The sequence below is a fragment of the Schistocerca piceifrons genome, chromosome 3 (genome assembly GCF_021461385.2).
Source record: "Schistocerca piceifrons isolate TAMUIC-IGC-003096 chromosome 3, iqSchPice1.1, whole genome shotgun sequence".
Classification (NCBI taxonomy): domain Eukaryota; kingdom Metazoa; phylum Arthropoda; class Insecta; order Orthoptera; family Acrididae; genus Schistocerca; species Schistocerca piceifrons.
Genome location: NC_060140.1, coordinates 345,336,976 through 345,361,240, shown reverse-complemented (window position 1 = coordinate 345,361,240; position 24,265 = coordinate 345,336,976). Strand labels below are relative to the sequence as shown.

General features: G+C 44.6%; 1 non-coding gene across 1 annotated transcript; it reads left to right on the top strand.

Moving 5' to 3' along the window:
• Positions 1-357: 357 nt before the first annotated feature.
• On the top strand, positions 358-432 carry Trnap-cgg. The gene has a single exon. It is a non-coding gene; the product is annotated as a tRNA-Pro (tRNA).
• Positions 433-24,265: the final 23,833 nt, after the last annotated feature.

Genomic DNA, 24,265 nt, shown 5'->3' with positions numbered 1-24,265 from the left:
GCTATAAACCTTCGCCACATCCGAGAAACAACAGAACGATTCACATTAAGCCATCGGGACAGATCAATTTGCGACTGTCCTGCTTCCTTTCTTTCTATGGCCCTCCACTGCAGCAAGTCTGATAGGCATCTTCTCTGTGCCATACTGTACCGTCTGTGATTGCGTACACAGCGATTGTGGATGTGGGGCTACCCGGCCAACACTGTCTCGTTCTACAGGTGCCCTGACGTCATCTTTGGTATGGTTGTCCATTGACCAGAATGCCATGCAGGTTCGCAGGAGAGCTTCTGTAAAGTTTGGAAGGTAGGAGACGGGGTACTGGCAGAAGTAAAGCTGTGAGGACGGGGCGTGAGTCGTGCTTGGGTAGCTCAGTTGGTAGAGCACTTGCCCGCGGAAGGCAAAGGTCCCGAGTTCGAGTCTCGGTCCGACACACAGTTTTAATCTGCGAGGAAGTTTCAAATCAGCGCACACTCCGCTGCGGAGTGGAAATCTCATTCTGGAAACATATGGATCTGTCTTCAACTTGTGTGTCTTTTGTGCATAATTTGAAATGGCGTGTAGATTTAATCGTTGGTTTGTGTGACTCCTGGTCCTAAGTACACTAAATGTCATTCGCCTCCGTTTATTTTTTCCAATTTTTGTAGACCGCGGTGTAACTTCGGAGACACTGTAGGGGCAAGTAGCATACAGCGCACGCTGGAACAAGGGCTTGCGCGTGCGTTGTGTGCTGTGATTAAGCGCAGCGGGGAGAAAGCTGGAGCAGTCGGTCAGGTCGGGAGTAGGCAAGCTGTGAAGGCGGGCGTGGGTGCGCGGTAGGAAGGAGGCTGCAGGCGGCAAGAGGGAACAGGCGCCAGCTGCACAGTCCCGCCTGCCTGCCTGGCACACGGCGCACGTGCGCACAATATCTCCTCACAAGAGCAGGCGCGTGGCGCCAACGAGGGCTTCTCCGCCATCACTTTTGTCTGACATATGCACATTACGACTAACTACGTGTTATCTGATTGAAGGTTATTAATTCTAAGATATTGTCAACGACAGCGCTGACTCGGATTTTGCTGCCATTCACGGTGGAGGGCATCGTAGTTTTGGCGACTTTCTGACGAACATTTTACGTCATCTTTAACCGGCAACGAACATGGTGAGCTACAAAGAGACGTAGGATGATAAAAAAGACCTCTCTTTAACATCAGCAGAGGTGTTATAATTACTTAAGAATTATACACTATGTGATCAAAAGTGTCCGGATAACTAGCTGAAAATGACTTACAAGTTCGTGGCGCTCTCCATCGGTAATGCTGGAGTTCAATATGGTGTTGGCCCATCCTTAGTATGGTTGACAGCTTCCACTCTCGCAGGCATACGCTCAATCAGGTGCTGGAAGGTTTCTTGGGGAATGGCAACCCATTCTTCAAGAACTGCTGCACTAAGGAGAGTTATCGATGTCGGTCGGTGAGGCCTGGCACGAACTCGGCGTTCCAAAACATGCCAAAGGTGTTCTACAGGATTCAGGTCAGGACTGTGCAGGCCAGTCCATTGCAGGGATGGTATAGTCGTGTAACCACATCGCCACAGGACGTGCATTATGAAGAGGTGCTCCATCGTGTTGAAAGATGCAATCGCCATCCCCGAATTGCTCTTCAAAACTAGGAAGCAAGAAGGTATTCAAAACATCAATGTAGGCCTGTGCTCTGATAACACGCAAAACAACAGCGGGTGGAAGCCCTCTCCCTGAAGCCGACCGGAGTGGCCGAGCGGTTCTAGGCGCTACATTCTGGAACCGCGCGACCGCTACGGTCGCAGGTTCGAGTCCTGCGTCGGGCATGGATGTGTGTGATGTCCTTAGGTTAGTTACGTTTAAGTAATTCTAAGTTCTAGGGGACTGATGACCTCAGAAGTTAAGTTCCATAGTGCTCAGAGCCATTTGAACCAGCCCTCTCCCTGAAAAACACGACCACACCATAACACCACCGCCTCCGAATTTTACTGTTGGCACTACGCACGCTGGCAGATGACGTTCACCAGACATTCGCCATACCCACACCCTGCCATCGGATCGCCACATTATGTACCGTTGTTCGTCACTCCACACAACGTTTTTCCACTGTTCAACCGTCCGATGTTTATGCTCCTTACATCAAGCGAGGCGTCGTTTGGCATTTACCGGCGTGATGTGTGGCTAATGAGCAACCGCTCGACCATGAAATCCAAGTTTTCTCACCTCCCACCTAACTGTCATAGTACTTTTGGGGGGTGTCCGGATACTTTTGATCACATAGTGTAATTTAATGCCTAGTGTGTAACTAGAAACGAAAGATAGATATCAGTTCACCGGAAAACAACCATGGAATGATGATGCTCTGTCAAAAATACGTGGACATTACATACATAAAAGCGTTTCTGAAATACAATGGTGCAACTGGCATCCAATAAGCAATGCAAGACACGTTTTCTGAAAGCGGATTGATTAAGGAAGACAAACTTCTTTGCCAAGATCGCTAATAATAACTTTTATTCTCGATAACATGTTTCGATAATCTATGTTACCATCTTCAGATCCCAACAAACAGATTATTGCATATTTTCTAGTCTGTTACGTACCTACCAATTCACGAGAAAGAATACTCCAATTGCTATTTTAAGAAATATCCAATAATCTCTTTGTCGATTTCTGAAGATGGTGACACTGATTACCGATACCGGTTCTCGAGAATAAGGGTTATTGCTAACGGTTTTGGCAAAGAAGTTTATCTTCTCTAATCTGTTATCACACATCGCCCCTTGAGGCTCAAAATAACTAAACAGAAAGCAGGTTGATTTTATTCAGTATTCCATCACACCATATTGTTGTATGTATGTTGTATGTTAACCGTGGACCTAGAAACGACGGAGTGGCTCCGTTCCCGCCGCAGCTACAGAGGTCCACAACCCCACGATGACTACCACAGTCCACCCCTCCGCCGTCCCACACCTAATCCAGGGTTATTGTGCCGTTCGGCCCCCAGTGTAACCCCCCTCCCCCCCCCCCCCCCAGGTAACGTCTCACACCAGAAGAGTGTAACCCCTATGTTTGCATGGTAGAGTAATGGTGGTGTACGCGTACGTGGAGAACTTGTTTGCGCAGCAATAGCCGAAATAGTGTAGCTGAGGCGGAATACGGGGAACCAGCCCGCATTCACCGAGGCAAATGGAAAACCGCTTAAAAACCATCCACAGACTGGCCGGCTCACCGGACCTCGACACAAGTCCGTCAGGCAACCGGGAGGTCGGACAGGTTTGGGTGACCTTGCTACGATGGAGACAGACGCCTCACCCAACGACTCACCGTGCTTTTGTTCACTGCCAGGTCTTCATGGACATTCTGCGAGCGCCTATGAATATCTGCGATGTTTTAGTTTCCCGCCAAGAGAAACTCAAAGGCAGGTGTCTGCTTGGAACGCACCTCTGTTATAGAAGCTATTTTGAAGCCTACGTGCAACGCCGCCATATATCGGAACTTCATGAAACTATAAGGGCTGAAGCAGGAACATTTCACGATATACCCCAAAAAATACTACTTTTTTTCAAAGGAAAATGGACGATAAAAAAAGTGTTGCATTACATATTGAAAGCCCCTCGTAGTAAACTATGGGACCACTTGGGGTTAAGCCGCTGGATTCACATGTGGAAGGGACCAGGTCTAAATCCCTTTCCAGATACACAGATTTATATTTTCCGTGGTTTACCTAAATCACTTGAGATGAATGCCGAGACGATTCACATGAAAAGAACACAGTTGCCTTCTCTGCCCACCTTTATCCAACCTGAGCTATTGGCGATCAATCTGTCGGTCACAACTGGTAAATACCAGTGCTACTTAGTTTATTATGGCTGTTCCTTCAGACACGCATGCATTCGCAATCTGTGAATAAATTTCGTAATATTAATACAGCTCCACATCATTGTCACTGTCTCTTCCTTGAGAGTCGCACGGGGTAGCCGCGCGGTCTGGGTCGTCTTGTCACGGTCCGCACAGATCCCCCCGTCGGAGGTTCGAGTCCTCCCTCGGGCATCGGTGTGTGTGCCGTTCTTAGCGAAAGTTAGTTTAAGTTAGATTACATAGTGTGTAAGCTTAGGGACTGATGACCTCAGCAGTTTGATCCCATAGGACCTTACCACAAATTTCCAAAAATTTTTCTCTCTTCAGACACTGTAAAACAAGTACTACAAGCATAGACCGGCAAAACGACGGTGATAATATAACGTTGAACATATTTGTCTCATTAAACTTGTTGCGGCAATCCAGGTGATGTCGTGAGCAATAGGTGTGTAGACACTGTGGCGTATCGAGGTTTCGAGTGGTCCGGAAAGCGTGCACGGATATCCAAAATGGTTAATGCGACTACTCCCGGTAAGCACGAAATCCGGATTCGCGTCTCAGTCCGGTAAAGATTCTCAGGTGTCACCAATATCTAATATTTATCTACCTAATACAGCTGATTTCAAAGAATTCGCAGTTGGTGAATAAATTTCGAAATATCGAGTAATATGCATCTGGGGCGATTTAAACTCTAAGGATTACATAACACTTGCTGCTAGACTGGCAAACACCGGAGAGATTCACGAGACTCCGAAGTGTTAACGTAAGATTCAAAGAAATTCCTTCCACAGATGAGTCTATAAAATTAAACTTGATAGTAGAACCTTCCCATTTACGGCCAATTCTCTACCGATTGAGCAATATTTTCTTTTTCAAAAATTACCACAGAATACATGTTATCCTAAAATAATAATTTCACGTGTATTACAAGAAAATGAGGATGCCATATTTGTATGAATGATTTGTCCAATTTTGTTGTAGATGACATTAATTTGTCCAAAAATTTCTTAAGTTGGATAAAATGAGGGCATGAAATTTTCGCCCTCATAAAACAATCTACAACACTATAATGAGGTAGTGTAGTCTGAAAACAGTCTGCGTTTTAAGTCTGTTTTCTTCGTAATCTTTACAAGATTTTCATAGCTACCTTATATCCTTAGGTTTTTGTTATTAACTTTAATGCGATCTCTTTTTTTCATTTCTTAACCTCTCTCGAATCACAGATAATTCTGCACCGATCATCCACATCTGCCCCTGGATGAGATCTGAGACTGCAATATTGCAAGAACAGAAAATCAATATATTCATGTATTTTAGTGTCTTTGAGATTGGTGGCAGAAAATGTAAAATGACCGACAGGTCAGGCAAAGGCATTGTGTTAAGCGCCCCTGAAAAATTTCCGATCTGGTCACAAAACTTGGTCGACGTTCATCTTGTTTATGGCTGTTCTTGTTATGAGACATAGATTGTGACCAATATTCCAAATGGTAATAGTTTTCTTGCTACCCAGGCACTCGTCACAGCCCACCTTCACGGCCTTACTTCCACCAGTACCTCCAACCCACTGTCCACTTCGTTGCACAGCGAAATTTCAAAAATGGTTCAAATGGCTCTGAGCTCTATGGGACTTAACATCTGAGGTCATCAGTCCCCTAAAACTTAGAACTACTTAAACCTAACTAACCAAAGGACATCACACACATCCATGCCCGAGGCAGGATTCGAACCTGCGGCCGTAGCGGTCGCGCGGTTCCAGACTGAAGCGCCTAGAACCGCTCGGCCACACCAGCCGGCGTGAAATTTCATTCTGACACTCAAGTGCATAATTAGACTGAGGAAATTTGAGCAATGGCCCGGGGCCTACGAGGCTAAGGAACCTCCTGACAACTGAAGGAAATAAAGGAAAAAAGAATAACGAGATATTAAAATGCAGAGGAGAATTGGATAAAAGCTGTAAAATAGATCAGTTGAGTGATTTCTTTTTGTCCCAGTACTAGTAGACATACGCAGATCACGTACCACTGCTGCTACACATGGCCGGCCGCGGTGGTCTAGCGGTTCTAGGCGCTCAGTCCGGAACCGCGCGACTGCTACGGTCGCGGGTTCGAATCCTGCCTCGGGCATGGATGTGTGTGATGTCCTTAGGTTAGTTAGGTTTAAGTAGTTCTAAGTTCTAGGGGACTGATGACCACAGATGTTAAGTCCCACAGTGCTCAGAGCCATTTTTTTTTTGCCACACATGACAGAATTTCCCCCCACAATGGCGTTAGAAGTGCTGGTTGAAACTGCTTGGTAAATGAGAGCGGGCCAGTGATTTATACCGGGTGGTTATAATTAAAGCGCAGCTACTCCAGCGTGGGCTGAAAATATTGTATAGGAGTGAAACTTGGCAAATATTCTAATGCGTTAATGCCGAACCGATTTACACCGGAAAAAATTAGTTCAAATTTTGGCCACCAGGTACAAATCTAGCGCTGTGAATGCAAGAAGAATGTATAGAGACGTTACCATATATAATGAATTAGGATCGGGACATGGGCAGATAAGGTCAAGCAAGTGAGAAAAGCGTAATGTTGATTTTGTTATAAACCACCACTTATATAATTTATTCAATACGAGGGCTGGAGACGTCGACGAGATGCTTCATCTGCAAAACGACGTGATCAACAGTTGCTGGCAGCAGTTTTGGTGGAATCTGAGCAATATATTCTTATACATTGGTCTTTAGATAAGGTAGAGACCAAACGTGCCCCTGGTAAACTCACGTAGATTTGGATCAGGTGATCATGCAAGCCATTACTCTGGAAAATGTCTGGAGATAACACATGTGTCAGTTGCATAAAGGATTTCTTTCACTGGGCGAGCGACGTGAGATGTTACACCGTCTTGCATGAAAACAGCTGTTTCCACAGAGTTACGTTCTTCCAAAGCAGGAAGCACATGCTTTACAAGGAGGTCTCGATAACGCGCAGACGTCACGTTGCACATGGCAGGCCCACGGGGTGCATTCCGATGGCGAATCCAGGATTTTGGTTTGGAAGGGGCTTCTCAACGCAAACACTACAAAAGCACACAAAATTTTACGTCACTCAATTAACGCATAGAAAGTCTCCTCGGATAACTTTTTGGAAATTCTTGAATGACTTCGACACGTTGTAGGCTGTCAGATATAACTCGGTGATTATCAATGGCAGTCAAACCATTCAACCTGTCTTCAGCTACTGTCGTACAAAGGTACAGTTATACAGGGTAGCGCAAATGAAAGTAGACCTCGGAAGTATAAGAAAATGCAGAAAGGAAGAGCTAAAAGTGGACTTGCTATTTATTTACAACGAAAAATACAATGTAAAATGAATTTAGAGACGATATTGAGTGACCTCCTGCAACGTCAATACACAGCTATGCACATCTGAGCATGTTCAGGTACACCAGGCGTAAAGTTCGGATACCGATGGCGGCATCTTCACGGCAGATGTTATCTTTCAGTTCCTGTATTGTGTGTGGATTTGATTCATAGACATTGCTCCTCAGGTATCCTCACAGGAAAAAATCATATGTTGTTAGATCCGGCGAACGTGGTGGCCATAAATGTTTGGTGACAGTTCGCTCCTCAGTGAAGACATCATGGCCTAGTACCAGGGATACCTTAGACACGTGGCATGTTGGCCCATCTGAGTGGAACAAGCACTATTGTTTTTCATATTCAGTGAGCTGAGCACAGAACGTATATGAAATCGAATTGAGGGTAGTGTCGAAAAATATCGATCCAATGATGCGCTTTCCTGTCACACCAAACCAAACCCCGATTTTTTCATCATGGAGTGGTTGCTGTTACACTGTGTTAGAGTTCTCCGTTGCCCAGTACCTCGTGTTTTGGGAATTTACATGACCGGAAAGATGAAACCATGCTTCATCACTCATAATGTAATGGAAAGAGTATCACAAACCGTCGTTGATGTTATTCAAATGCCACGTGCAGTAATCTACCCGTTTCTCACAGCCATCCATTCGTAACTGCTTGCACAACCATCACACGATATGGCTTCAAATTAAGACTTTTCAATATCCGCTATCAATTCCTCCTACTTACATGTGCCTCTTGGGCCAGTTTACATGTAGATTTCTTCGGGCTCTGAATAATTCTTCGGTGAATGTCTGCAGTGACTTCTAGTGTGCTAAGTGAAGGAATTCATTGCCGTTTGGCATTTTGCACAGATCCGCAGGTGCGCCAATTTTTATATAGACTCCGTATTGCTCTCTTTGCTTGTAGTCCTGTGTCTGGATACTTTACCCCAAAGATTCGCGAGTTCCCTTAATTGAAACTGTCTTCACATAAGCTTCCACAATTTCAATTCTTTCTTCCATCACGAAAGACATTTTGCAGACCGCAAAGAGAAAAATCAAACTTCATTGAAGTAAATAGGAAATGTTGGCAGAAGAATGCTAACAATCGATTACTGGATAAAACAGTCCGTCTTTGTAGGTGTTTACTCCATTTAAAAAGTCGAAATAGTGCATTTTCATTCAAAGAGGAGGCGGGCTACTTTTAACTGTGCCACCCAGTATTAGTTTACGCAAAGAGAAACTGCACTCCGCACTGCAAGTGGATACTGGTAATGTAGTGAGAGTAAATAAAAGAATTTTCATATTTGGGAAACACTCACTAGTCTATTTAAGCGCCTCTGCTGCTGTTTGAGGGGAGATATTCCCTGTCTCTCCAAAGCTCCTTCCAAATAGTTATTTCTCCCGATAATGAGAGAGGATGAGGTAAGTCGCTGCAGCTACCACTACCGAGTTCAAATGTTCTGTTTTTACGATGACACATAGGCTGAACAGGTCGAGAACTGAAGAGTGCTATGCTCGAAAAGCGACTCAACTGTTCTAATACAAAATTATGAAAAGAAGGATATATTCAGTCTGAAACAAAATACAAGACATTATCCTCGAAAACGAAAGAACACAATAGAAAAGAAAGTAATACTGCATCAAGCAAAATGCCTATGTATGTATTACAGGTTTATTTTATCCGTAGTATTCCTTAGGATCTGGAGCTACACGTCTGGCGGCTCTGTGTGTCTGCACTGCGATATCCACAGGTTCTACAAATACGACACACCTTTTGGAAAAATTGTTGATATTTAGTTTCTCATGTCAGATGACCCATGGATTGTCATCTGTGCAGAGTGAAATGAGACGTCGGGACGACAGTATATTTGTTTAAGTAACTTCTTTATTCTGGCCCTCAACCATAGTACATCAGGGACAGCTTGGTGAGGCGTCCAGTTGTCTTTCACGTGAAACAATAGGTGTCCAGCATTGCTGACAGCCCAAGAGTGGGGCCGAGTGCGGCGTCACACGAATGCCGGTATCAGCGACATCCCCGGCTGTGACCGTGATAACAGTGTGGCAGTGCAGCTGATGGTACCGTGGAGGCAGCCGTGACCTCCCTCCAGCGAGGGGCGGCTCTCTGCTCCTGCAGCGGACGCTCTTGTAACTCAGGGCAGGCTGCCTCATCCTGTGGTCGGACAGTGGACCCCATAATGTGGTGTCATAGGCCCATGGTGTAGGCTCTGATATGAAAATGAGAATATTTTGTTACACGAACAGCTGAGTACTCAGACACTCCAGACGATATTCATTTAGGCCTTAAGGCATGTACTCTAAACACTTCTGTGGTGGCAAGTGAGGAAAGGCTTCCATCCTTCTGCTAGCATATTGCACCGTCGGCTGTTGCTATACCATGCCCAGCTGGCTCTGCTTTGCAACATCTGACGGCCATCTTTTGCTTTGTAATGCATAACATTGTTGTATGCCCGTGGCTGGCTCTGTTTCAACCCACTTCTGCTCTTGCGTACTCTTTGACCGAATACTGTCGGTATGCTAAACTTTCCTCCTTTTTATCAAAACCTGGTCCCTTGGGTTGACCAAATTAGATTACCCTTTACACTAAAGTTCCTGGTGAATGGCCCTTTTAGCCCTGTTTCACCTGTTAAGAATGATCCTAACAACTTGTCTCCTTTACCCTATCACTTAATCTTGCATATTTCTGCAGGGTCCCTTGCCCTGCCCCTTAACGCAAATACCATCGAACTTGTCATTACTTGGCTTCTTGCACTCTAACTCTCTATTCCAAACTTACAAGCTAAAATGAATTAATAATCCTTAATTCTACCCCCTAGTGCGTTCATCTTCCTTCTGCTGCTTTTGTGCTTGGGGTATCCAATCCACTGGAATCTGGACGATGGTTGGGTCTGAACTCAGTTTTTTGCGTACCAAAACAAGGACTACGTTCAGCAGAACAAATGTAGCTGTAGTGGTTGATATGAAAACAGTCAATGTTATCACTTTCTGGCACTGATTTTCCCGATATAAGTTCACATGCTGTACTAAGGTTCCTCTTGCTGGTTCAGAAACGTGTTTATAGACGGTATTGATTCCAGCCCAAAAGTTTGATTTTAGCTCGTTAGATCTGCGGCAGGTAGCACTTCCACGGGCTCCTCTGGCCAATAAAACGAGGCAGCGAAGTATTCAAGTGAGTTATCCCTGAAATCATGTCACCAGATGGAAAGTAGGCCCCATTATCTCACATGCTGTCCTATTTAATAACGAAGCACTCCAATTTGATTCTAGCCTCTTTACTGATAGAAGCATCCCTGCTCGAAACAATTAGCTACTGCTACCATCTTGTCAAAGATAGAGTACAGCTAATCCACCTTGACCTGCTGAAAGTGCAATTCCGGCTCGATCACTTCTTTATTGCATTATCTTACCTTGTTTCGTCCCATTAGCAATTTCACTATGAAGCAATCCTGCCCCCTCTTATTAGACACATCAAAAGTTTAGGAACCTGTACAGAAAATTGGAATAAAAATCAACATAAACATCGTTTCCGCCCTTTTCATTGCTCATGAAGACCACGTATTGCATGTTGTACCACCATACAGTGAGACCTTCAGAAGTGGTGGTCCAGATTGCTGTACATACCGGTACCTCTAATACCCAGTGGCAAATCCTCATGAATTGATGCATGCCTGTATTCGTCGTGGCATATTACCCACAAGTTCATCAATGCACTGTTGGTACAGGTAATCCCGCTCCTCAATGGCGATTCGGCGTAGATCCCCCAGAGTGGTTGGTGGGTCACGTCGTCCATAAACAGTCCTTTTCAATCTGTCCCAGGCATGTACCATAGGGTTCATGTCTGGAGAACATGCTGGCCGCTCTAGTCGAGTGATGTCGTTATCCTTAAGGAAGTCATTCACAAGAGGTGCACGATGGGGGTGCGAATTTTTGTCCATGAAGACGAATCCGTCGCCAATATGCTGCCGATATGATTGCACTATCAGTCGGGGATGGCATTTACGTGACGTACAGCCGTTACAGCGCCTTGCATGGCCACCAACGGCGTACGTCGGCCCCACATAATACCACCCCAAAGCAGCATGGATCCTCCTCCTTGCTGCAGTCGCTGGACAATGTCCGTAATGCGTCCAGCCTGAGCGCGTTGCCTCCAAACAGGTCTCCGGCGATTGTCTGGTTGAAGGCATATGCGACACTCATCGGTGAAGAGAACGTGATGTCAATCCTGAGCGGTCCATTCGGCATGTTGTTGGGCCTGTCTGCACCACGCTGCATGGTGTCGTGATTGCAAAGATGGACGTCGCCATGGACGCCGGGAGTGAAGCTGAGCATCTTGCAACCTATTGTGCACAGTTTGAGTCGTAACACGACGTACTGTGTCTGCTCGTAAAGCATTATTCAACATGGTCGCGTTGCTTGCAGGGTTCCTCCGAGCCATAATCCGTAGGTAGCGGTCATCCATTGCAGTAGTAGCCCTCGGGCGGCCTGAGCGAGGCATGTCATAGACAGTTCCTTTCTCTCTGTATCTCCTCCATGTCCGAACAACATCGCTTCACTTCGAGACGCCTGGACTCTTCCCTTGTTGAGAGCCCTTCTTGGTACAAAGTAACAAAGCGGATGTGGTCGAACCACGGTATTGACCATCTACGCATGGTTGAACTACAGACAACACGAGCCTTGCACCTCCTTCCTGGTGGAATGACTGGAACTGATCGGCTGTCGGACCCCCACGGACTAATGGGCGCTGCTCATGCATGGTTGTTTACATCTTTGGGCGGGTTTAGTGACATCTGAACAATCCAGGGGACTGTGTCTGTGATACAATATTGTGGTGTCACCGCCAGACACCACACTTGCTAGGTCGTAGCTTTTAAATCGGCCGCAGTCCGGTAGTATACGACGGACCCGCATGTCGCCACTGTCAGTAATTGCAGACCGAGCGCCGCCACACAGCAGGTCTAGAGAGACGTACTAGCACTCGTCCCAGTTGTACGGACGACTTGCTAGCGTCTACACTGACGAAGCCTTTCTCATTTGCAGAGAATATAGTTAGAATAGCCTTCAGCTAAGTCAATTGCTACGACCTAGCAAGGCGCCATCACCAAGTTATATTGAGATGATAATACTGTATCAACAAGACCAATGTTCACCAATTGTGGATTAAAGTTAAGTATTCCAGCAGCTACGTGCTTTTCTTTATAGCATTCATTACGTATTCTGTTTCAGACCTCACGCCAGCCTGCGTGAGTTAAACGCGTGCCTTTCGGTTACCCGTCACTGTGGACTGGCTGTCTTGTCAGTCCACAATAAATACCATCTGTCAACGTCTATCTTCAGGAGTTCTGGGAACCGAGGTGAGGCAAAACTTTTTTGACGTGTGTACCATATTTGGACAGACTTATTCCCCCTCGGCAGAATTTTTGTAACTTTGCTTCCCCCATTTCTACATATCTGCCTTTGTCTTTTGCAATTAATAATTGTCGCTGCGTTTTACTCTTACTAGTTTCAGTATCGACCACTTGACAGGATACGCATGAACTATGTAGCACTTATAACGTTTTTGTTTCCCTGCTACAGGTATAGAAACGGAAATGTAAACTTTCGTTCCCTCATTTCTCACTTATACTGTGGCTACCTTGAAATAAAAAGGCAAGTTTTGTGCTCAGGTTCTAAAACCAACTCCAACTCCAGCCGTAGTTCCTTCTGTATGTCCCTTAGAGCCTCTAAATACTGCTCTGGCGACACGTTTACCTCCAGCTGATCTCTTACAGCCTGCTGCACAGCCTCCTGTAGTTCTGTTACTTTCCCTCGTGCTTTCCAAACACTGTCTTCTACAGGCTGCAATCATTTTATTATTACTACTTCCCTATCTAAGATCTCTAATTCGGTCTGCAGTCCCGTTGTAAGGTGTCAGGCAAATCCAACACCTTCCATGAAAACCCTGACATGATAAGCAAATCCAATATTATGTCACATAGCTCCGAATAAATCGTGACATTAAATTAACCAAAGTAATACGAGTAACGAGTGCGCAAATGGAATACCACAGACTAACACAAGAATGTCTAAATGCATGTCATACCTTCCCACCGTGAGACAGACGCAGTCCCGAGGGGAGAAACGAGAACAGAAGGCGAGAGCAGAACCGTGTTAAGCTGGAAGGCCCTACGATAAGGGACGGACACCCACGTCGCCAGCTAACCGCTAGGACCACCCCCCCAGCCCATGTTAAAAGCTAGAGCCCTCCAGAAGAACAGTATAGATCTTACGATAACACAAACAGGGCCACACCCCAGCCGCAAGTTTTAGCGTGAGACTTTTTCGCGTCTCTGTTACGTCAGGACCACCCCCCAGCCCATGTTAAAAGATAGAGCCCTCCAGAGGGACAGTATAGATCTTACGATAACACTAAAAGGACCACACCAGCTGCAAGTTTTAGCGTGAGACTTTTTCGCGTCTCTGTTACATTGCAAACTTTAAAAACATTGCCCCACCACGAAAAGTATAACGTTTCTCATTGGATGGACAGAATTTTTGTAGGCGGAGCTTAAGGTTAACATTGAGACCCTGATTGGTCAGATGAAAACACAGCCAGATAGTTTTTTTAAACCAACTTCGGTAAATTGTAGTAAGGAGAAGTTAGGAGAGAGTTGCTTCCGAGATGGCCAGGTGAGCGGAGCTGTGTTGCCCGCCACCTCCTGACGAACACCGACAAGGTAATGAACACACGCGATGCCGCATAACAGTGCATAAAGCTTCACTCAGAACTGCAGAAGTCTCATCTGTTACACCACCTTTTTGTGTAATACTAGTGTCGATCGCCAATTACAGTTCATGGTGTTCACATTTGCCACTTCAAGTAAAAATCTGAAATGCGATGATTTTTCTGTTATATAGTTATTGAGAAGCCACATCAGGCACTGTAATTTGCGACAAGTTAGATAAGTAATTAAAGATAATTAAGGGTCACTGTAGACCATTTTGATAGTTTTCTCTTTTGTGAAACTTAATTTAAACCTAGATTATAGATGTGATATGGCATAGGTCATCCTTCGATCCGTTGTAGAACTTGGAAACCCATTCAGGGAATATTCGTTCACATTTTTGTTGAACGCAGTTGGTTTTTACCATCCTGTATTAAAACATTTCCTTTTATCAATAGTGCAATTTATAAACAATGTTTTGTGAGTAGAATAAAATTTCTAATGGTAAACGTAACTGCTTTTTCGACGTTATTTTACCAGCTAACTAAAAATAGGAAAGCCTTGAACCCCTTCCACTAAATTTAGTTAGTATTAAGATTCTTTTACAGGGAGTGCAGTGGAGCTGACGCTGAAATCATTAAGTATTTGGTTATATCATCGCTAGTCTCACTGAACTCTTCTGAACTCTACATGTCATGTGTGGTCTGGCGTCTCCTTACCAGCAACAGGACCCAGGTTCAAACTAGTCAATTCCCTAAAAAACACGCTCAGAGTATCGTAGTGGCATGAGGAAGTGCTGTTTTGTTGTTCGTGTGAGTAAATGATTGACTAGTAACAGTAGATCTACTTATACTTAAATACACTACTGAATGTGACAAACGATCACAAATGTTTACCAAATGTTTTCAGTGTCATTTTTCTGCTACTCATTGTGTGGTATTATACCAACCTTAATTTAATTTCGTATTCCTTGCTACAAATACGTATCGCATTTTAATCTAAACGTCACTATAATGCATTGCCCCTCTTACGTCTCTGATGCCGCAACGGCCACGTTGCTTACCCTTTGTCCCTGAGGTAGGCAGCCAGCTTTACTTAGCTAACGGCCAAATTTACCAGCTTCAATTAAAATGAAGCACGTCTTAAAATATAACTGTCTCTATAAGTACTTTTGGTTGTTACTGAGCACGGAAACTACCCTCTGAAGAAGTCAATTGTTTTGGATTTGGCTGTTATATGCTAGATACATATTATTATAAAACACCCTGAGAACCGCGGACTGCACTGTACTTGAACCGGATCGCATGCGGCCCTCGGCCCACAGTTCGACGACCATTAATCTACACGAATAAAGACAGAAAAATTGAATTTCAACTTACGTGAAAACCACAATGTTTCAATTCTCAAAAGCATCATCCAATTTTACATGGGTGTATCTTTTACACGCACGCACATAGACCGCGGATATTCTTACAGTTAGTTGTAGGACCAGAGTTTTTATTCGTCTTTGACAAATGTTCAGTGAATTCAGCACTGGATGCATGACAAACATGCAGACGATATAATCTATCAGGTTTTCTCTGCGCCATTGGTATTCTTCAGCTGCTGCAAGTTTTGCTGCTATGCAGAGTCGCCTCCCGGATGTCAACCAGACTGCGAGATACTGTTGGTTATGCGCTCTTGTTTATAGCCAAGTTCGATTCCCTCTACGCCCTTTGCTTCCAGTGATGCTCTTGTTCTCCAGTGTCCAAACAGGTATTCCGCGAAACGCAAATTCTCCGTGCTTTGTAGCTGTGGTGCAACTGATGGCCGCAATGAAATGTATGTCGGACCCTAAGCCCCGTTTAATTTGTTTTTTGACCTTTATTTCGACAGACTCCTCAATTACGCTGTCCCATAAACTTGGGGTTTGCATCGCGATACCGGCATTATCGTATTTCACCCGTAATCGTTGGGGTTGGGTTGTTTGGGGGAAGAGATCAGACAGCAAGGTCATCGGTCTCATCGGATTAGGGAAGGACGGGGAAGGAAGTCGGCCGTGCCCTTTCAAAGGAACCATCCCGGCATTTGCCTAGAGCGATTTAAGGCAATCACGGAAAACCTAAATCAGGACGGTCGGACGCGGGATTGAACCGTCGTCCTCCCGAATGCGAGTCCAGTGTGCTAGCCACTGCGCCACCATGCCCGGTTCACCCGTAATCTTATTCGAGTGCCAGTGCCCGGCGACAGCTGCTTTACTTGATTGTTTTAATCGGCTGTTTCGCTGATGTTCCTTGCGTCTCTGCTCGGCTGTTCTGATAGTTTACCGCACGTAAGACATGCCACATTTTACCAGCTTTGGCATACTTAGATCGTCTTTCAAATTACAACGAATTTTTTTTATGTTACTTGAGAGCTACATCACCAAGAAGGATCGCTACTCGGCTTTTGGCAAGATCAATGTGAAGTTTTCAGTCTCGATAATACACTGCGAAATCGGCAACCATTTTCACATTTATGACAGCACCTTTAACCCATACATATACAGAAACCTTGGTGAGTAAAAAGCGTACAGGGAGCCCAAGATTTGAGTACACTAACCAGGTTCATGTGTTGCAGTAATAATGCGAGTTGAAGAGACGTCGGTTCTAGAAAATGACGTGTTCACATTCGGATCGAGAACTTCTCTGTAGCCAACACGGATTTTCTAACACTAGATTGTTTCCAACCGTCAAATCATATCTGTGGTGAGTAGCCGTTGCACTTTAGTTTTATGTCTGAGGTATCTGGTCTACTAAAGGAGACATTCGAAACTAACAGCCCTTCAGATGTCGGTGAACTGCGAGAGTAAACACCAGAAAACTTTTAGCAGAGCTCCGGTGCTGTGACGACATCCAAGGTTCACCTCTGCGACCCTCTGCCTCACTAAAGGTCTTATCTGTCAAGTCACACTGAAGACATTTTGTGTCCAAATTTCCCACTGGCTTACAGATTGTATGTCCGTCACCCCAGTCAGGCGACCCATTTCGCCCTCTAGTAACCATTTCGTGGTTCTTTTGAGCCAATTACTTCCGCTTACACTATCTGATCAAAAGAATCAGGACATCTGTTAGTGGAAATTAATTTCGGGTGTGTCCACCTTTCACCTTTATGTCAACTTGAAATCTGCTGTGGTCACCTCCAACGAGGTGCCTCAATGTCTGTGGAGGAACGGCAACCTATTCTTCCCCAAGAACTGAAAAAAAAATGGTTCAAATGGCTCTGAGCACTATGGGACATAACGTCTGAGGTCATCAGTCCCCTAGAACTTAGAACTACTTAAACCTAACTAACCTAAGGACATCACCCACATCCATGCCCGAGGCAGGATTCGAACCTGCGACTGTAGTTGTCGCGCGGTTCCTGACTGTAGCGCCTAGAACCGCTCGACCACATCGGCTGGCCAACTGAAACCAGAGAAGGTCATTGGACCCTGGGATCTGGAGCGAAGTCGAAGTTCTAACTGATCCCAACGGCGATCCACTGGGTTCAGGTCCAGACTCTAAGCAGGCCAGTCCATATCAGGAACTTTACTGTCCACAATATCTGTACGTTGCCTCGAAGATGCTGCTTTATCACAAGGTGCTCTGTCATGTTGATACAATTAGCGTCTCCGAATTGTTCCTCTTCTGTATGCTGTAAAATGCGTTCATAGCCTTCCTCATTTAGCGTAACACCAACCACCTCGTCCGCACTTCTGTTGACGCAACAAATAATGGCAGGTAACGATCTCCAGCATTTTCCAGCCTAAATTCTTCCATCGGATTGCCTCAGGGTTAGCGTGATTCATAATCCCAATTCCAAATCACTGTGTCTAACCATGCACTGTCGTGCGGCGTAGCTCTTACACCACCTTAAGCATCGCTCAACAGTAACTACCGAGACGTGTGGCTTATTAAAAGTTGCTCGACCACTGTAGCTCACTCTTTCGGAGTCTGAGCACACAGTCATTGTGCCAGATGAACTTTGCAACTAATGAGTGATTCCTCCCACAGATTTCATAAGATTTTTTGCAACTACCCTGCACAATACTCGACGGTCATTGTCTGTCAGTATATGAGATATGCCTTGTCTTGCATCAGCTGTGGCGGTCCTTCGTCTTTCCACTTCACAATCGCATCATTAACAGACGACTTGAGCAGCTTTAGCAGGGTTAAAATGTCCCCGATGGCCTTGTTACTCAGACATCCATACACGTTCGAAGTTTCTGGTCTCCACTGACTGGCCCATTCTACTGTTATTGCTCCTCTACCGACAACACAATACGCCCCGCTTCCTTTATACTGGCGGGTCCGCCTCTCTTAATCATTTTGCATTACGCAGGGTGTCCGGATACTTTCGATCGTACATCACTCTAACTGCATTTCACTCCTATGCGCTTCAGCACAACGGTACCTCAAACCATATTCACCAGTGCACTGCATTTGTCCAAATTAAATCTTCGCAACTTGACAAGGCATAGTGATAGGGCACACAACGTATCCTTAGACAGTAAGCAATATTTAATGTTTTATTAATATGGTCGGTAAGAGGACGTTACTCGGCCTGCACACAGATCATTGTTGTCGTTGTGGTCTTATGTCCGAAGACTACTCTGACGCAGCTCTCCACTCTAGTCTATGCTGTGCACGTCTCCTCATTCTGCATAACCTGTATCCGTGTGAACCAGCTTACTCACTACTGTACCGCCCTCAACGTCTCTCTATTAACAAATTGGCGATTGCTTGATGTCTAAGCATGCGTTCTATCAATCGATACCTCCATTTAATCTCGTTGTACCATACATTTATTTGCTTCCCAAATCGATTCAGTACTTTTTATTTTTTTGAGTCATCAGCACTTTGACTGGTCTGATGCTACTCACACGAATTCCTCTCCTTTGGCAACCCTTTTCTGTCAGTGTAGCACTTGTAACCTAAGTCCTCATTATGATGGATGTATTCCAATCTCTGTCCTCAAAATGGCTCTAAGCACTCTGGGACTTAACATCTGAGGTCATCAGTCCCCTAGACTTAGAAACTACTTAAACCTAACTAACCTAAGGACATCACACACATCCATGCCCGAGGAAGGATTCGAATCTGCGACCGTAGCAGCAGCGCGGTTCTGGACTGAAGCGCCTAGAACCGCTCGGCCACAGCGGCCGGCTCTCTGTCCCCCTCTACAGCTCCCTCTAGAACCATGGAAGTTATTCCCTGATGCCCCAACAGATGTCCTGTGTTTCCCATATATTGCCAATATTCTCTTATATTCCTTTCCTTACCGATTCTGTGGGAACCACCTCATTCCTTACCTTATCACTCCACCCGATTTTCAACATTCTCCTGTAGCACCACATCTCAAATGCTTCGATTCTCTTCCGTTCCGGTTTTCCCACAATCCAGGTGTCACTACCATACGATGCTGTGCTCAAAACGTACATTCTAAGAAATTTCTCCCTCAAATTAAGGTGTATGTTTGTATACTAGTAGACTTCTATTGGCCACGAATGGCCTTTTTACCAGTGCTAGTCTGCTTTTTATAACCTTCTTGCTCCGTCCTCACGGATTATTTTGTTTCCTAGGTAGCAGAACTCGCTAACCTCATCTATTTCGTCATCACCAATTTTGATGTTAATTTCTAGCTGTTCTCATTTATGATACTTTTCATTACTTTCTTCTTTCTTCGATTTAGTCTCAGCCTATTCCATTCAAGACACCCTGTTATCCAGTACCTATTGATTAATTATCCGATCTACCCATATACTCGTCAAAATTCTTCAGTAGCTTGATTCGAAAGATTCTGTTGTCATATTTTCCTATACTGATCATAGCCCACTTTTCACTTCATAAACGGCTACACTGCGGAAGACACTTTATAACACTTCCATTTATATTCGATGTTTCCATTTTTTCTTTTACAAAAGTGCTTCAATTTATTTTTCTGCAGGTCTGTTTTTCTATTCTTATTCCTTGTGTCATCGTAGTTATTTTGCTCCCCAAAGAGAAAAAAATCGTTTATTGTTTCATCATCTAATTCCCCTAGCATCAGATTATTTAATGCTATTACAATGTGTTACCATTCTTCTTTTTTACTCCAAAATTATCAGTCTACGTTTATAACCATTTGAAGAACATCATAATCACGAATATAACATTCTGACTGAAAAAACGTTATTTACTACAAGTTTCATCACAAATATCTTTAGGTTGTTATGGCGTTAACAATAAATGCAATTCGGTGGCTCATAATTGTTTTCGACGTCACAGGATTTTTTAAATGTTGGATTGACATTATGTAAGGTGCATTCAATAAATAATGCAACACATTTTTTTCCTCTTCCAATTTGGATTGAAAAAAAATGCGGAATTTGTTGTGGGGCATCCTGTAATAATCCCGCGTCAGTTCCTGTAGTTTCGTGAAGTTCCGATAGATGGCGGCAGTATACGTGGCCTTCAAAATAGCGTCTGCAACGGAGGTACATTTCAAGCAGAGAACGTCAATGAGTTTCTTTTGGCGGAAAACGAGACCACCGCAGATATTCATAGGCGCTTAGAGAATCTCAACGGAGACCTGACAGTGAACACCAGCACAGGTAGTCGTTGGGCGAGGCGTTGGTCATCATCGCAACAAGGTCGCGCAAACCTGTCTAATCTCGCATGTACTGGCCGGCCGCATACATCTGTGACTCCTGCGGACGATCATTCGAGGTGATCGACAGAGGCAAACGAAGTTCTTCTTCTCCATGGCAACGCGAGGCCTCACACGAGTCTGCCCACACGAGAGGAGCTCACAGAACTTCATTGGACACTTCATCCCTATCCTTCCTACAGTCCAGATTTCAGACTTTCCGACATTCATTTGTTTGGCCTGATGTAGAGTGCACTTCGCGGGAAGCAGAACGTGGTTGATAGGGAGGTTATTGATGCAGCAAGACATTGGCAACGATGTCGATCAGTAGAGTGGCACCATGTGGCCATACAGTCCCTCCCAGTAAGGAGGCGTAAGGCCGTCGCACTGAGCGGAGATTATAATGAGAGATAAGGTATTGTAGCCAAAAAAGTGGGGAATACTATGGTGTATTCGCATCCTGAATAAAACCAACCTACTTTCAGAAATAAACGTGTTGTAGCAATTATTGAACGCCCCTCGTATGTAACCTGATGAAGTACTGTATTCGAAGCTGATAGTACCATTACTTTTGAATGCATTATGGGAACAGCAGTGATCAATAAAATTGTAAATAATTACTATTAAAAACAGTCTTGATCACAATTTATTTTATAAGGTGACCGGTTTCGACCACTGCTGTGGTCATCTTCAGACCATTGAGTGGAAACCCCTTTCTGTTGGAGAATCACAACAGAAAGGGGTTTCCACTCAATGGTCTGAAGATGACCACAGCAGTGGTCGAAACCGGTCACCTTATAAAATAAATTGTGATCAAGACTGTTTTTAATAGTAATTATTGATAGTACCATTGTTAATTTTTTTCAATCAGCATCTTAACCTAGTGATCACGACGTTCTCGAAATATTAAAGAAAGCTATGGGGTACAGTCTGGATAAAATCTACTCTAACAGTTATGTTTCATATCAAGAACGTCATGTAATCTGAGAAAAATCTACTATAACAATTGGGTTTAATATCCCGAATCTCATCTAATCTGAGAGTATATCTTCTTTCTGTGAGAGTTCTACAGCCAGTGGTTCTGCACATCGGTTGGGAAGAATCTGGAAGAAATGGGGTTGAAGTCAGCGTCTGGCCATTCTGACATGTGCACTTAACAGCCAAAGAAAATGGTACGCCTGCCTAATATCGTGTAGCCCCCCCCCCCCCCCCCCCCCCCCAACGAGCACGTAGATCTGCCGGAAACTGCCCCAACACGGCGTAGCATGACTAATGCCTGAAGTAGTGCTCGAGGGAATTGACACCGTGAATCCTTCAAGGCTGTCCAAATATCCCTAAGAGTATGAGGAGGTAGAGATCTCTTCTGAACAGCATGTTGCAAGGCACCTCAGATATGCTAAATAATGCTCCATTAAGTTTCGGGAATGCAGCCGCATAAATTCTGCTTCTTCTTCTAATATTTCGGCTGTATACCTTTCAGCCATCTTCAGAGAGAGCCGTACGACTGACGCTCCAGCGCTCGCTCCATCCTTTTAAACTCGCAGGCCGCGCCACTGCGCATGCGGCCACAGATAAACAAGGCGCCAGTGATGTTGATCGGCGGCAAAGACGTACAATATGCATGAGTTACGTCTGTGGCTGCGCATTCGATCCATGCTGGGAGGTCGATGTATTACTGGGAGCTGAATTGTAGCGACGTCTTTGTAAGTTCAATATTGAAAGTGCCGGATTCCATGATTTATCTAATGTGAAACCGCTGTCTCTATTCATTAAATTCTTCGTCAAGCGGATTTCAATGGCCTCTTTTACTACGGAGTCCCAGAAAGATGAAACAGAAGTCAGAATTTCGACATTTTCATATACCATAGAGTGACCAGAATCAATACAATGCTCTGCCACAGCCGATTTACTGGGTTGTAAGAGCCGAGTGTACCTGCGATGTTCCGTACACCTCTCTTGGACTGTACGATTCGTTTGTCCGATATATGAAAGGCCACATTCACATGGTATCTTGTAAACTCCAGGCTTGCGGAGTAGTAAGTCATCTTTAACGGAACCCAGGAGTGCAGCCGTCTTCGCCGGTGGACGAAAAATCCCTTTTACTTTGTGTTTAGTGAGAATCCGTCCTATTTTGGATGAAAGGCTTCCCACATACGGCAGGAAAGCCACAGATTTAAATGTTTCCTCGTCATCTTCTGAATTCCTTACGGACACCTTAGGTTTTATTTGTAGTGCCTTACGTATCTGTTGTGGAGAATACCCATTGTCCTCAAAAACTCTCTTCAGATGCAAAAGTTCGTCTTTTAAACTACTTTCATCAGATATGACGTGTGCTCGGTGTACCAAAGTTCTTAGAACACTACTCGTCTGCGAAGGATGGTGACAGCTATTTGCATGTAAATATAAGTCCGTATGGGTCGGTTTCCGATATATTGCATGACCCAAAGTGCCATCTTCTTTGCGCCGAACCAAGACATCCAAAAATGGAAGACATCCCTCCTTTTCCACTTCCATTGTAAACTGAATTTGTCCATGGATGGAATTCAGATGGTTTAAGAAGTCCTGCAATTTGTCCTCGCCATGGGGCCACACTACAAAGGTGTCATCAACGTACCTCCAAAAAACTGTAGGCTTCAAACTAGCAGACTCCAGGGCCTTCTCCTCGAAGTCCTCCATAAATAATTTGCCCACCAAGGGTGACAAAGGACTACCCATGGCAACACCGTCAATCTGTTCAAAAAAGTCGTTATTAAATAAAAAGTATGTGGAGGTCATCACATGGTGAAACAAAGCTAAAATCTCCTTATCAAAACTTTTTCCAATGAGATCTAAAGATTCAGAGAGGGATACCTTAGTAAATAGCGACACTACATCAAAGCTGACTAATAGATCAGAGGTGTTCAGTTTCAAAGATTTTAATTTGCGAATGAAATCTGCAGAGTTCCTTATATGATGATCACATTTTCCCACAAGCGGCCTCAATAGTGACGCCAGGTGCTTGGCACAATCATAGTTGGGAGAACCAATATTGCTCACGATAGGACGTAGAGGAACGTCTTTCTTATGGATCTTTGGAAGTCCATAAAGCCTTGGAGGCACTGCACCACTTGGTTTCAGTCTTCGTATGACTTCCGGTGGAAATGGAGAGACATTCAAAAGCGACGCCGTCTTCCTTACTACCTTGTTGGTGGGGTCCTTACTGATCTTCCGGTACATACTATCATTTAGTAAGCTGTATATCTTATCATGATAGTCGTCACGTGACATTAAAACAGTGGCATTACCTTTATCAGCAGGGAGAACCACCGTTTCGGTATCTTGGCGGAGCATACGTAGTGCAGTCCTCTCTGCCACAGATATATTGCTTCTCTGTGGGCGAGCCTTCATAACAGCTCGACAAGTTTCGCGTCTTATTTCATCTGCAGAATCCGTAGAGAGTGGTCGAACAGCTTCTTCAACGGCACTGATGAATGCAGGTATAGGCAAAACCTTTGGCGTGGGTGCAAAATTCAGTCCTTTGCTTAAAAGGATGGAGCGAGCGCTGGAGCGTCAGTCGTACGGCTCTCTCTGAAGATGGCTGAAAGATATACAGCCGAAATATTAGAAGAAGAAGCAGAATTTATGCGGCTGCATTCCTGAAACTTAATGGAGCAGTCTTTGCGCCGCGAAAACCTGAAGATTCACATGCTAAATAATGTTTATATTTTGGGAGTTTTGT